At 36.0% G+C, this 16,821-nt stretch overlaps 1 pseudogene; it reads right to left on the bottom strand.

The window, feature by feature from the left end:
- Window positions 1-9,757: 9,757 nt before the first annotated feature.
- Window positions 9,758-11,981, bottom strand: LOC104246475 (F-box protein SKIP1-like; annotated as a pseudogene).
- Between the last annotated feature and the right edge of the window lie 4,840 nt (window positions 11,982-16,821).

Genomic DNA, 16,821 nt, shown 5'->3' on the forward strand with positions numbered 1-16,821 from the left:
ATCATGGTGGAGATATCAGCTTAAGTCGACGTGAGATCAACAATCAATTAATTAGAGGATTTTTACCTTTAACTTGGGACTGGAGAAACAAATATATAGAATATCTGAAAACCGAAAAACTGCCCCTGGATCCAAAAGAATCGAGGGCCCTGCGTACGAAGGCATTCAGGTTTAGCTTTTCCGAAGAGGGAACCCTTTTCAGAAAAACATTCAACGGTCCACTAACAATATGTCTAGGACTAGGAGATACCGAGTAGATTCTGAGGGAAATACACGAAGGCACATGTGGAAACCAATCAGGTGCCGAATCATTGGTTCGAAAAATAATTAGAGTCGGCTACTAATGGATTGATATGGAAAAAGACACGAAGGAGTTCGTACGGAAATGAGACGAATGTCAAAGACATGCTCCGATGATCCAACAACTCGGGGAGCTGCTGCATTCGTTTTTATTGCCATGGCCGTTCATGAAGTGGGGAATGGATATCATTGGCCTCCTTCCTGGGCACCCGGTAAGGCTCAATTTATATTGTTTATAACCGATTATTTTTCTAAGTGGGTGGAAGCTCAGGCATACGAGAAGGTCACGGAGAATGAAGTCATCGATTTCATTTGGGACCATATTATATGCCGGTTCGGAATGTCGTCCGAGATCATGTGCGACAACGGGGAACAATTTATCGGCAGCAAAGTAAGCAAGTTTCTCGAAGATCATAAGATCAAAAGGATCCTATGAATACCCTTTTACCCTAGTGGGAACAGACAAGCAGAATCGACCAACAAAACCATACTCCAAAACCTCAAAAAGAGGTTAACTGACACCAAAAGAAAATGGAAGAAAATCCTATCTGAAGTCCTATGGGCATACCGTACGACCTCGAAGTCCAGTATTGGGGCCACGCCATTCTCACTAGTTTACGGCACCGAAGCTCTAATATCGGTCGAAGTCGGCGAACCAAGTATCGAGTTCTGATATGCAACCAAGGAATCGAGTTACGAGGCCATGAGTACCAGCCTAGAGCTATTAGATGAAAGGCGTGAAGCCGCCCTTATCCGATTGGCGACCCAAAAGCAGCGAATAGGGAGGTATTATAATTGAAGATCCAACCTTCGACATTTCAATATCGGGGACTTAGTGTTAAGAAAGGCCACACTAAGCACCCGGAACCCGGACGAAGGGAAGTTGGGACCGAACTGGGAAGGTCCTTATCAAATTATCGAAATCACTGGTATGGGATCGTACAAACTCGGAACAATGAATGGTGAACAACTACCGAACAAATGGAATATAACTCACTTGAAGCGATACTACTGCTAAGGTACGATCCTACCTATTTTTTTTACTTATTTACATTTTGAACTAACACTTACACGTAACCATCAAGGAATGATACAAATATTTAGGTCTGAAAACATGCGTTGCACTCTTTTTCCCTTGGATTGGTTTTGTCCCAAATGGATTTTCCGAAAAGGTTTTTAACGAGGTAGCAGTGGATCGTGCTAACTTAGAATCAAAGGTCGGTCATGAATCGGTGTCAAAGATCACATCAACAGTATCCGAGAATTATCTATGATCAACCTCGGACATTGGAGGAGCATTACCCTCAGATAACGACTCCAGCAAGGAAAGAGACTTTGTGATCGAACTGTCCCGGCTCGATCGATAGGATTTATTTTAAGGGCCAAACGTTCAAATGAACCTTGCCCGTATAGACTACTCGAGCCATGGAACAAAGCTTGTACATATGTGTAACTATTACGCACAAGAATAAAAAAGTCTCTACCTTGCGGATAAATATCTTCTCCTTAAAATGTTTTCTTTTTGCATTTCTTAAGGAATTTCCTACATCCGATAACCTAAAGGTATCGAGCCCAAAGGCTGCCTTAATCCGAGTTGAAATGATCACTCCCACTTGGGGACTACCGTACGAAAATAAACTCGGACGGTCCGGGCTATCAGAGCTCGAGGGCGCAAGACCTATTAGGCAATGCCCAAATTTTAAAGATTGCGACAATCCCCATTCAGGGACTATTATCTTAGGCAAGAACGGATAACTCGGGGTGACAAGCCCACTGGGAAGCACCCAAACTAAATAGGCTACAGTCATATTAAAACAGCTTAGAGACGTTCGAGATCTGCAACAAAAAATAAGGCCTTCGAAATTTCTCAACTGGTTCTAAAGGCTACCCTCGGCAAACTATAATTTAAAAAATTATAATTACTTTGGGGAAAAAAACTTCCGGTCATACCGAACCCCCACAATGCCTTAAACAAAATAATATTATAGTCAAGGCCCGTTTGAACCGCAAAACATAAACTAACTATTTCATGCTGAGACATTTCAATCTTTCCAAATATAAATAATAACGCAAAGGAAAAATTCAAAATTTGCTGAAGGGAACAAGCCTTATATACATATCAGAAAAATTTTACTAGGGTCAAACGACCTCGATACACATTTTTACAAAAAGCATAAAACTACACGACTATAATAATTACAAAAGATAAAATAAAATGTACAAGACACTTAAACGGCCTGGTCTTCACCGGGGGTCGCCTCGTCACCAGGACCATCGGGGTCCTCTCCACCTCCGGGCCCGCTGGAATCCTCATCATCGACTCTATACTGGGCCACCATCTCGACAGCATCGGCCTTGGTTATTTTGGCCACCGACTTGACTGCTTTAAGCTCTTTGGCGACGGTCTCCCAGTCGGTAACAACCGAGCTTAGTTGAGGTTGGAGCTCCACGGCCTTCCAGAACTGTGCCTCAGCCTTCTCCCTTATCATTCGAAGTTAAGCCTCTATAGAGGCCAGTTGTGCCTGGGTAGTTTCCTTTTCCAAGGCCAAAAGGTCTATTTCTCCTTTCCACTCCTCGGCCTCAACCTTGAAGGCACCCATCTCAGCCCGGAGTTGGCCGATCCGATCGATCTTCTGTTGGACCTGTGAATTTTGACTGTTAGTCACCGAGTCTTGTTCGTCGTCACTAACCTTAAAGACTTTTACTTGTTCCACCACGACATCATGTTCTTTCTGAGCCGCATCTAACTTGGCCCGAAAATTTTTAGCCTCTTCCCCGCGTTGCTTACTAAGAAGTTTGTACATGTATCTCTTCTCAGTAAGCTCTTTGGCTTCTTCCTCAGAGAGGCTCAGCTCTTCTCATTATCAGAGGAAGGTCTCGTGGTGAAGCATCAAGGCCTGCGAATATGAGGGGAAATATTAAAAATCATAAAGTAACCAAAGCTGGAAAATGAAAATGTTAGTAACACCTTACCCGATTCAGCGACTGTTGTGCTTCGTTTAACAAGCACGAGGAATCTACCTCGTTCATCTTAGCCTGGTGCTCTTTAGTCACCAAGCACCAGAGGTAACTGGCTACCCCGACAGGTGCAGAAATAACATGGGCATCCTACAAAACAAAGATAATAATCGACTGCGTTCGATTGGGATCGGTACTTGGGCCAAGGAACTGGTTGACCAATCTCGAGATCGAACTAGACCCACCTGCCCCCGAGGGAAGGCTTTTCCTTGGTACTTCTAAGTCACCCAATCCGGTGACATCCTCCATGGAGGTAGAATCCATGCCGTCAAAAAAGTCGCGGAAGGGGTTGTCTGCTCCGTGGGCCCCCTTGTTGGGGTGTTCTGTCACTTTATGAGCCTCATTATACATAGACTCAGTGAACAAAGGCGATTCGGTGATGTCTATTACACCAAGTACATCCTTCGGGGCATTACCCACGTCCCGGGAGGCCTCAACCACGACCTCCTTGTCGGCCTCCCTGGCTTGAGACAAACCGGCCTCGCCCCTCTTTGGTTCGGAGGCCTCGTGTCCCTCGAATTGCGATCGCACGCGGGCCACTAGTTCAGAGGCTTCTTCTTCTTCTTCGGATTCATCCCTCAGCTGGTAGCTTGAATCCGAGGGTGGGGCTCGAGCGCTGGTATTTTTTTTAGGCTTGTGCACCAGCCTTCTTTTTGTTTTCTTCTTCTCTGAGCTCGGAGCCCTTTTTATTTTCTTCTCTTCATCCTGTCTTAGTGCAGGGGAGTTGGTAGGTAAGTTCTCTCCATCGGATGGAGGCCTCGGCATGACATCCTTGTATAAACTTGAAAAAGAAATTAAACAAGTGAGAATTTAATGACGCGAAGAACCTAAATATTGCTTACTCGGGAAAGGAATCTTACCAAGGGAATGGGCCTCACAACGGACCTTCGAGAGTACGCACCATGAACGCTTGGAGTAGTCCATCAGAGAAATTATGCCCTCAACCCACTTCTCGAGTCGAGGAATAACATTTGGAACCCGAGCAACGACTACACCATCACTAACACCAATGAGAAAAGAGGAAGTAAACATAAAAATCAACATTCGGAGGGAATTTCCACTTACGTTTTGTATTCTACTTATCGAGAAATGATATGCATTCCGTCGGAATCAGGTCTAAGGTCCTCACCCGAACAAAATAGCTTTGGCAACATCGATCCTGGTCCTCATCGATACTAGAGAACGTGGCTTAGCTAGCCCGCGCACAAGCTTTATCAATCCCCTTCGGAATAGTCGGGGACTGTACAAGCAAAGCAGGTGGTCCACGGTAAAGTAGTAGTCGTTGATTCTACTCATGAAGAACCGGAGAAGGATCACTATCCTCCACATTGAAGGATGGATCTGACCGAGGCACGCCTCGTACCTCTTGCAGAAGTCTATAATGACCGGTCCACTGGTACCAATGTGAAGGATAAGTGTAAACTCTCAGGTATCCCTCAACATGGGTAATAATGGCCTCCTCGGGGTCAGGAACCACTATCATTTTTTTCTACCCAGTTGTAGTCTATCTGAGCCTTAAGGAGGACCTCTTCGGTAATCGAATAGATGTACCTCGAGAAGCCTTCGACCGGCCCAGTGCGGAAGAGAGTTTTTCTACCTTGAAATCATTATTTACTAATCACCCTCCAGGATGAACATTTTCAAAAGGGGTTCCTGTGCTGGTTCGTTGACGGCAGTACGTGTAACAGTTTCTTCGATCTAAGTAGTCGGTCGCAAAGCAGAAGGCATTTCTTTTTGGGGAACAATTTTCGAAGTTTTTGCCATTTCTTTGAAAAATGGAGGAGAAATAGAGGAAGAAAGGAAGTTGAATGCTTGATATGAAGATGTAAGAATGTTCTTGCAAAATATCCCTAATAAACCAAAGTGTAATTGCTTGAGAATATCTAAATTTTGAAGATACGAGGTAGAGGGTTTGGATGCAAAGATGAAATGAGCAAATGAGGAGGTATATATAGTTTTTTAATGGTGGTTCGCATCCAGGAGTGGCTAACCGGAAACTGACAAGCATTTAATATCGTCAAGACTTGACTGACGAGACGTTCCGTTCATTTTGTCGTTTCTGACGCAGGGTACCAAAGTCAGAATCGGAAGCTCATGATGTTTCTCATCGTCTACTCTCCCAAAAATAAGAGGACTATCTGTATACGGGTAAAACCAGTCTCTTAGTACATGCTGATCTCCGATGTGATAGGCCAAGCTCGTGGTATGGAACTGGAGACCTAGACCGAGGAAGGGATCTCATCAATTCTGAGTCCGGACCGTGACGCCCGCCCTCGAGGATATTAGGGACATGATTCGAGATCGGTCCTCACCTTGATTAATTTCGAAGAACATTGTCAGGTAGTCAAGCTTGGCCAACAGAAAGTCGTGATATCAATAACCGACCGAATATCGCGGCAGAGATCCCGGGTTAAGTCGACGTGAGATCAGCAATCAGTTAATTAGAGGATTTTTACCTTTTATAGAGTCGTACTTAATATAGCACTCCCCTACTATATAAAGAAGGGCCTAATTACTTGTAAAGAACAATGTAACACGCATTCTAATGCAGTATATTATTATATTTAAGCCATTGTTCTTTTGTATCTTGATACCGATCGAATTGCATCCAGTTCAAGTGTGGCTGACTTTCCAAGACTGCAATTGTTCAACTCGTATGATTTGAATTTGTTTTATCGTCGTTTATTTCAATTGCAATTTAATTTATCGCTTTGTGTCAAATATCATGTATCCTTAAAACCACTTACTAATTCAATTGTTATTCGATTTTGAGTATCCAATATATATATATATATATATATATATATATATATATATATATATATATATATATATATATATATATATATATATATATATTGAATCTCCTTAACTTGAAGGGGAGCCTTGGCGTAACTGGTAAAGTTGTTGCCATGTGACCAGGAGGTCAAGGATTCGAGTCGGGGAAACGGCCTCTTGCAAAAATGCAGGGTAAGGCTGCCTACAATAGGCCCTTGTGGTTCGGCCCTTCCAAAGACCCCGCGCATAGCGAGAGATTAGTGCATCGGGTTTTCCTTTTATTGAATCTCCTAAACTTCTTTGCGTGCTTACTTTATTTATTTTTTGAATTCTTTTGATGAAAATCCTACGTTCACCATTGTGATCAACAAGAATTTATATATTATAATATAAATGAGCTCGGGTGTCATTTTGTTAACACCTAAACGGAAAAATTAAGTACGTGATTTAGATGAAAACTAAACTCGAAGGTGGCTATGTGATACTAATAATTAAACAATGTGCAATATTAAATAACAAAAAAGACAGCTCGGTGCATAAAACTTCCCACAATTTAGGTGTGATGTAATTTTACTTAGAACTAACAAACTAAAACCACCTTTGGCTTGAGCACAACCCTACTAAGAATATGATGCAAGACAAGTCAATGATATTGGTGAAAGGTAAGATCAAAGAGTTATTAGCTTTAAGACTTGCCTCGTCAAAATTAATTATTAAGTTCACAGGCTCGAGTCGTGGAAACAGTCACTAATGTTTGTATTATGGTAAGTTATCTATATTAATAATACTTGGAGTACGCCCTTTCCCCGAACCCTATGTTAAAGCGGAATGCATTGTATACCAGGTTGCCCTTTCATCCTTCTTCATTTAAAGCTGATTTGGCCTCTCTTTCCTCTTTACCTCTCAAGATTAATTAGGTGCAATCAGGGGCATAGGCACCTTGTTTGTAGCGGTGTCACGTGACACTGCTTCGTCAAAATATTTTCGTAATCTATATGTATAAGTAATAAACAAAATTAAAATATTAGGTATAAATATAAAAATCGACACCGCTTGTTGTTATAATAATTTTTTATTTGTTTATTTTTTTAAATATTGACATCACTTACAAATATTCTTACGTGTGCCTCTAGGTGCAATGGATGCAATTATCTCGTGTTGGCTTTTGTCAGGTCACAATAAAGATGGAAGATGAAACAAATAGGATTGTTCATTCGGATCAGATATCCGAAATCCAAACCGATCTATTCAATTTTGAATTTCGGATTTCGGATTGGATCGGATTTCGGATTATGTTTATTAAAATTTTGGATTTCGGATCGGATTTCGGATTGGTATATTTTAATCCAATCCAATCCGAAATCCGAAATTATGAGGACATGTATAAATACTACACTTTAATTTATATCAACCTCCAAGTTATTACCTTTACAATTGCTAGATTTAGCTATATTGGCACCATAGTACTCTCATAATTGCATAAACATGAATTTTTCTTAATGTATTGTCTCTTTTACAAAGAAAATATACATATTAGTTTAACTTTGAGGCATAATAATACGATCCGATATCCGATCCGATCCAAACTTTAAAATCCGATTCGATCCGATATAATTCGGATCGGATTCGGATTGCATTTTCTAGAATCCGAAATCCGAAATTCGAATTCGAAATATGCTAAATCCGATCCGTGCACAGCCCTAGAAATAAATGTTTCCCGCTTTGTTCTCTTGAGCAATAATTGACTCTTAATGTTTAACAAATCTTTTTTTAGTGACAGTCTCTTTCAAATGAAAATTCCAAATGAAGTTTCATTATTTGGTCCATTGACATTACTAGAAATATTTGGAATGTCTTGGAGGTGGGATGTCCTACACCTGATTTGATGTATAGCTCATGGCTTCTCCTTCTCCTCCTTGTATACCTCGTAGCTTTTGCACATACTTGTATATATATTAAAAAATTTACTAAATATCTATAAATACATGATTGTGAATTCAATTATTATTGTATTAATTTGAAGTCGTTGTAGGAACCCAGTATATTAATTTGAAGTTATTGTAAGTACCCATAAAATTTAGATCTTGAATCCGCTTCTGCGGACTGTATATCCCAACGTTTGAACACATTAAATACTGTCAACCGCCCATAGGTTGGGTTTCAACGAGAGGGGTGTACAAAGAAAATCGATAAACTGCACCAAATTAATAATCCGAGTCAAACCGGAAAAAAAAACCCTGATTGTGATTTGGTTTGGTATTGTATAAAAAACTCGACCATAATTATTTTGGTTTGGTTTTAACTTAAAAAGTTAAACCGAAACGAGACCAACCCGATAGTACATTTATATAATTTTTAAAAATATTTTATACATATAAATTTTTGTTGCAATGTAACTTTTTAAACTTTTTCACAGTTTAATCTTTTAACGAACTTAACATTCTTGAATGGTAAATAAATTTTATATCTCCATAAATGTAGTAACTCAAACAAAGTTCAAATCAATATTAATGCTAACAAAAGAAATTCAATTCAACATTAGAAATAACGATAGTGTAGAAAGTTAGTAGGTAGGTCAGAGTTTCCTCCTTTCTTACCTGTAGTACTAGTAACTAGAATGTACTTTCCTATTTCTCAGACCTATATTATGTCACTTGTTTATTCTCATATTGTTAATATTTTGGTACTATTTATTCTCCCCCCCCCCTCCCCCTCCCATCTCCTTCTTCCTTTTTCTTCTTCTTATTCTTATTCTTCTTCTTCTCCTCCTTCTCTTTACTGAGCTGAGGATCTATTGGAAACAACATCTCTACTTTTACTGGGTAGGGGTATCACATATATGAATATACTGTGTATGTTGTTGTTGTTGTTGTTATTAGTTTATAATGAAAATGCATAAGTTAGTTTATCTTTTTCTTTAGTATTTAATTATGTAAATAATAGTACTTATTAGCTGTACTTATTTTAGCATGACCTACATAGTATTTTTAGATTATGTTAATTTTCATTATGGCATATTAGTTAGCAACATTTGCTTTATGTAACTTTATTATCTTTGTTATTGAATATTTTGGTATAATGCAAATGTCTTGTCTCATATTATTGTGTTATTTCTTGGAAAGTACATTATATAGTTGTATCTTACTAGGACTAACGAAATATTTGGAGCACAAGGTATATATTAAGTGCTTTGAAGAATTTATTGGAAAAAACCCGAAAACCCGAAAAAAATTTAAAAAAAAAAACGGAAAAAATCGAGATTGAAAAACCCGACTTCGTTGGTTTAATTTGGTTTATAAATTTAAAAACCAAACATCATTGGTTTAGTTTGGTAATTAAAAAAATTCAAACGAACCCGATCTATGTACACCCCTAGTTGCAACAATGCCCTGGAGACTGTCTTCTAAGTGACAATTTCAGTTGCAAAAATAATAGTTGCTTCTCAGCAAGACTTGGGGAAAAGTTTGGCTGTACCATAGTGCATGTTAACAATCACTAAGACATAATTCCAACTTTGATCTCTAAACTTGTCCAAAGGAGAAAGTAAAAGGAACCTTGCCTGAAAAAAATTACTTATTTTTCGAACCTTAGCTTATTATCTTTTGGGCTACAGATTTGCAAAGTTGCGACTGGACAAACTGGTTGCAATGTAGCACACAGCTAAAGCCTGTCGAATACCTTTCTACTAAGTAATCGAGAGCGTTAAACAAAAGCTTCCTCTACTTTTACATAGCCCTGTTTGATACACAACTAGAAAACACAATATACAAGCAGTTGAACAACGATGTATCATCGCTCATTCGTTGCCTGATTAAATTCGGATGTTACCTGTCCGGAAACGCTCATCATACAGCTGCAAGTGCCCATATATACCTCTCAGTGTGAGATCCTAACATTGAGAAGTAAAACTGAGGCTTCTTCAAGGTTTTCAACTGCTTCAGATTCGATGAGGCGTTTGAAATATCCGAGCTAGTAACATCTGTACACCCAGATAGATCCAAATGCTCAAGGTTTACACACCCTTCACATATCAAAGCTAGTCCTTTATTAGTCAAGTCGGAGAAACGAAGCTCAAGCTGCACAAGTTTGAGCATAAATTTTCCAATTGCAGAAGCTTCAGAATCGCCATCTTGAGGATAGGCATCTAGATACACCCCGGGGACAAAAAGTTGTTGTTGGGAAAGATCTAACCTACTCGTGAAATTTCGCCTTAGAATTCTCAAATTAGCACAATGCTGTCCTATAAGAGCAAGAGAATTGTGAGATATTTGATAGCAGAGGCTGATATCGAGTTCCCTAAGCAATCGACACCCAGAGGCGATCTTAAACATCGTTTCATCAGTTACATGTGGACAGCATTTGATAGAGAGAACTTGAAGGTTTGGAGACCTGTAAAGAATCAGAGCCATTGTTACCAGTCATAAATACCGACGACGAAAACTTTTCCAAAACTAGGCAAAAGATTGTATTCGGGAAGCACCAGCATTATCAGAAAGCAAACCAACAACGACATACCAAGTGTGATCCCACAACTGGAGTCTGGTGAAGGTGGGGTATACGCAGACCTTACCCCTAACTTGTGTGAGATAAAGAGATTGTTTCCAATAGACCATCGGCTCAAGAAAAGCGATTATCAAAAAGCAAACTAACAGAATAAAATCTATGGGTTTAACTTAACTGGTAGGCAATGCCAAAAAAACAAAAGTAAGATTATTATATCTAATAAGTAAATATAGAGAATTGATGATTACCACTTACCAGTAACTAAAAACTTAAGAGCAAAACCACATTAGCTTCATCAAGTTGGGAGGTGGATCAAGTGAAAGTGAATTGAACTTATTTTGTGTTTGAATCAATTATCTTGGATTAATCAGCTCCTTTACGGTGATAACAGTTTTAACGATATTTCGGTCATTTTAACAGAATAAGTAAACTAAACACCTCAACTGCTTTTTTTTTCAACTTCAACACTTCTATACAAATATGTTACTACTTATTTATAAAACCCGTTTTAAGAACTTTTCATCAATTAGTACTAAAAGCTAGTCCCTCCGTCCCAATTTATGGGGCACTCTTTTTATTTTAATCGGGGTAGGGGAAACAGCCTCTCTACCCTTCCGGGTAGGGGAAAGGTCTGCGTACATATTACCCTCCCCAAACCCCACTTGTGGGATTATACTGGCTGGGTCGTCGTCGTTGTTGTCTTTTTATTTTAATCGGCCCCAAAATGAATGTCAGTCTTTCCTATTCAGAAATAATTTATTCTTACAACTTCTACATCCACACAAATATTTATCGTTTATTTTAGACCACAAATTTTAAAAGTTTCTTACTTTTTCTTAATTTCTGCGTCTGAGTCAAATACCACCACCTAAATTTCAGCTGAAGAGAATACGGGAAATATACAAACTTCTCAAACAAAAACAAAAAACTAACTACTGAAATTAAAAGCAATTGAGTACTTTTGTTTACCTTTCAGCAATTAAAGCTAGGGACTGATCAGAGCAGTGTCTAACCCGGACTGTAGTAAGAGACCCATCACTCCAAAGTACAACAGATCGAAGCATAGAGTCCATTTTGCGCTCGAACTCGGGCGTCCAGAAACGAGACGACTCAGTGGCCGATTCGAACTGAGTTTCGAGGTCGATTACCGAGTTGAGGTTAGGGTCTTTACAAGCTTCAAGCCATGGCTTGCAGACAAACATGGCTCCGCGCCATCGGTCTTCGATGGGAAGGCGAGAGAGGATGTTGATGAGGCATAACTGAGTTAACTCGGCCCAGCCATGGTTAGGCCATGACTCGGTTTTCTTTTCTTTGTCATCTTCCATTTCTGATGGAACTTCTCCTCTTTACCAAATTTTGATTCTGAGCTTATTATAAGTGGTAGTAAGGGGTAGTTTTGTCAATTTAGTTCTTCTTCCTTCTCAATTTATGTGTTGATTAGCATTGAGTTTAGAAGAGAAGCACGGTTCACAAAGTATTCCGTATTTTCGTAGTGTTCGGGAGTATTGTGCCTCAAAAATATGATGTAGACAGCTTATTCCGGTACAAATGTTAGCATAGGCGTTTCTAGAATTTCAAGAGAAATTTTATTTTGTGTCTCATACAACTGACACTAATTGTATGAGGCTCATTTTTGTCTCACAAATTTGTGGACCCCAATCTTACACTTCTGGATCCACAGAAATCTGGGTCCACAAAATTGTAAGACAAAAAAGTTACCACATACAACTAATGGAGACACAAAATAAAATTTTCCGTATTTCAATAGCATGGATGCACCATGAGAACCAAAAACCTCGAGTTTTTGAGAGGGTGGCTAAGAGATATTTTTTATTTATAAGTTAAACAAAGATTAAAGAAAGAAAAAGGGAAAATATATATATATATATATATATATATATATATATATATATATATATATATATATATAACCATTACCTGAAAATACTTTCTCTGTGTTTAATTAGAAAAAGCGGCAAGGATATGGGGATCAATCCTATTTATTAATTGAAATAGGGATTTTTTCATTCCTACACACTATTTAAAACTTTATTACAAAAATTGTACATGTTTTGTTATTTATCTGACCTACACAAGTTTTATTTACAAAATATATACATTCCACCTTAAAGGCTCTCAATCCGTTATTAATCCATTTTTTTATACAATAGTTAAATAAATAAAAGAAAAATATATAAATAATTTTTCTACAATTTTACTACAATTTCGTAAATATAATGTATATCATGTCCTCTTCTTCTTCGTCGAGTTTAAATCTGAAATTCAGCCAAAACTAAGTCTAATCTTCACCAATACCCCTCAAAATTGAGATTTAAACTCCAAACTATATTTTCAATTATTTGCAACAACACTCAATCCAAACAAATAATGATTTTTGAAAATTCAAATTCGAATTCAAAGCTTCAAAGCTTTTTAATGGTTGTCAATGGTAAAATTGCTGCTCTCTTTTCCTTTACTTTACATTACTGAAATTAGGGATTGAGAGATAGAGAGAGACGTAGAGAGAATTCCCAATTCTTTGCAATAATATCCAATTCAAACAAATAATATTTTTTGAAAACCCAATTTCGAATTCAAAGCTTCAAAGCTTTTTAATGGTTGTCAATGGTGGAATTGTTGCTCTCTTGTGCAAGATACGTGGGGGAGGGGGTGGGATGTGGGATGTGGAGAGAGAAACGTGGGGGAATGGAAGATATGTTAGAGTGATTTTAGGACATTAATTATTATCATTAATTCCCTCAAAATGTACATAAATGATAATTGGGTATATAAAATATAATTATAGTAAAACTTGAGTAGGGAAGGTAATATAGTTTCATATAGTATATAGGAATGTAAAAATCTCATTGATGAAATATGATTTAAAAGAAGAAAGAGTATGAGAATCGAACCCCTCACTAATAGCCTGTTGGCCAAGCTTTTTTCTTTTTTTTTTTGGCCAAAAGTTTTTTTCTGGCCCAAAGCACTTTTGGCCAAACAATGAGGTGTTTGGCCAAGCTTTTAAAGGAAAAAAATATTTTTGAGTAGAAGCAGAAGCAGTTTTTGAGAAATAGAAAAAAAGTAGCTTCTCTCCAAAAGCACTTTTCTAGGAAACACTTTTGAGAAAAATACATTTAGAAGGAGTTTTCAAAAGCTTGGTCAAACACTAATTATGCTCAAAAGTACTTTTCAAATTAATTAGCCAAGCACAAACTGTTTCTCACAAATAACACTTTTTTAAAAAATACTTTTGAGAAAAGCATTTCTCAAAATAAGTTGATTTTAGAAGTTTGGTCAAACATGCTATAAAAGGTAGAAGGTGCACTTTTCTTTATCCGTGCATTAAATTGCTCACTTGAGCTTGGATTTACCCATGTTAATTTAAGTATTTTGAGCTAAATTTTACTGGTGTTATACATGATCTAGGGAGAGGAGAATGGGTTTACATGAACCCACCCCTCCGAATATTAGTGGTTGTTTTCATCGCATGGAGTTTGAGAAATAAATAAATATTTTTGGATTTTATGGTATAAAATAAATTATAAATATTTAATAATTATAAATTATCTTATTAAGGATAAAGTTAAAAGTTAAATTAATTTTAAATAAATATAAAAGAAGATTACGAGATAGAAAGAATATCTCTTTATTGAGCATTTGTGAATGATAATCACTAAAGTTTGAGGCTTCACTCAAAATAGTTCTTCATGTAGAAGTTAGAACAGCATGGATGAGTGAAAATGATAGTATAATTATCCCAAGATAAATTGTGGATTATCTTATAATTATTTGGTTTATTTTTTCTTTTTTGCTTTGGTATAAGAATTTTTGTGATTTTTTACACCACACAGTTGTGATATTATTTTTTGCCATATTAATATAAGATATAATCTTGGAATTATGATGCGTATATCCTTCTACTTAGCTCTTCTCTGGTTCTCTCAAAGTTTTTTAAGAAAGTTAAAGTTAAAATTTTAAAAATAAAAATTTATCAAAATTTGTCTAGTATAAAAGCAAACACGTGATTTATATTGTATAACTAGTTTTTAGTCCAATTAACTAAATATTTATAAAATATATCCACTAAAATAATTTCATCATATTTAATCACTTTGTAGTGTTATTAGTGTTCTGCTGTATGTATCAGAGAGCATTTTTAAGTGAAGCTTCAAATTTGTACTTTTCTCAAACGTAGATGAATTTCATTGGACTAGATTAAGCTCCCATTTGGCAATAAAAAAAATTTCACTGTTTTTCAACAATATTTTAAAAACATTATTTGGTTATAAAAAGTGATCAGTTTTTGAAGATGAATTTTTCAAGTTTCAAAAATTGATTTAATGGGCGTTTGGACATAAAAATTGTGAAATTCCCTAAAATGTTGGGGAGAAAAAAAAAGTGAAAATGGTCTTTAAAAATTAGAGTTGTGTTTGGACGTGAATACAATTTGAAACTTTTTTGAATTTTTATGAGTGATTTGAAGTGAAATTTTTTGAAAACAACTTCTTGAAGTTTTCAAATTCCGAAAATTCTGATATTCAACTTTAAGTGAAATTTGAAATTTTCATGGCCAAATGCTGATTTCGAAAAAAAGTAAAAATTTTCTTGAAAAGAAGTAAAAAAAAAATAATTATGGGCAAATGGACCCTTAAACTAGTTTTCAAGTTTTTGAAGTTTTCTACTCACAAAACTTCAACTTTTCTTCAAGTAAAATGCACATGTCCAAACATAATTAACTTTCAAAAATCATTTTTTACCTCATCATAAAAAACTTTTTTTTTCAAATTGTAAACAAACTTATGTCCAAATGCTAGCTAAATGTGCAGTAGTTTTGAAATCTTGGGAGCACTATTATATACTCCATATACATTAGAGAACATTTTGAGTGAAGCCCCTAGGTTAAGGGATGAATTTGGACTTCATCATCAAAAAAGTCCCACCTTTCTTTCTGCTTACGGCAAAGGGCCAAATATGTCCCTCTACTTTCAAATATTGTTTATATGTACCCTACGTTATACTAGTGGGTTATCCATATTACTATCGTCATACTTTGAAAGAAAAATACCCCTATTTTGTATGGAGTGCCACGAGACAACACTAGATTAAAATGACTCATTTCCTTTTTTTTACCTAACCCGTTTTACAAAAACCCACAGCCCGAACCATATTTTCATTTTTCAGTTTTTTTAAAGAATTTTCTTTTTGTAAAACTTAAAAAAAAATTGCAAAATATTTTCATTTTTTTAAACAGAGTAGATACTGAAAAGATTTTGCAAAACAAATTGTAAAAACTGAAAAAAATCGTTTTTTTAACAAAATATTTTTTTTTTGTAAAAACTGAAAAAAATTGTAAAAACTGGAGAAAAAAAATTCAGTTTTAACAAAATATTTTCTTTTTTTAAAAACTGAAAAAACTATTTCCAACAAAATATTTTCGTTTTTGAAAAATGTTTTTTTTTTCAGTTTTTTTAAAGATTTTCTTTTTGTAAAAACTGAAAAAACAAATTTGTATAAACTGAATTTTTTTTTTGTAAAAACAGAAGAAAAAAATCGTTTTTTAAAAACTGAAAAAATTATTTTCAACAAAATATTTTCGTTTTTGAAAAATGTTTTTTTTTCAGTTTTTTTAAAGATTTTCTTTTTGTAAAAACAAATTTGTATAAACAGAAAAAAAATTCGTTTTTTAAAAACTGAAAAAATTATTTTCAACAAAATATTTTCGTTTTTGAAAAATATTTTTTTTTCATTTTTTTAGTTTTTTAAAAGAATTTTGTTTTGTAAAAACTGGAAAAATAAATTTGTAAAAACAGAAAAAAATATTTTTTGTTTTTTAACATAATATTTTCGTTTTTTAAAAACTGAATTTTTTAAAAAAAAAACTGGAAAAAAATGAAAATAGGGGTCGGGTTGTGGGTTTTTTAGAAACGGGTCGGGTAAAAAAAAAATGAGTCGTTTTAATCTGCTGCTGCCACGTTGCACTCCATCAAAAAATAGGGGTATTTTTGTTTCAAAGTATGACAATAGGAATATAGATAACTCAATAGTATGACGGTAGGGGTATGGATAACCCAATAGTATAACGAAGGGTACAGGTAAACAATATTTGAAAGTAGAAGGGTATATTTAGCCCTTTTCCGTTCTGCTTAACATGATAAATTAACTGTGCTATTTTCAAAAAGTCAATTATCCAAACTACTAAATCAGCTACATAAATCCTCTGCA

The sequence above is a fragment of the Nicotiana sylvestris genome, chromosome 11, assembly GCF_000393655.2.
Source record: "Nicotiana sylvestris chromosome 11, ASM39365v2, whole genome shotgun sequence".
Taxonomy (NCBI): Eukaryota; Viridiplantae; Streptophyta; class Magnoliopsida; order Solanales; family Solanaceae; genus Nicotiana; species Nicotiana sylvestris.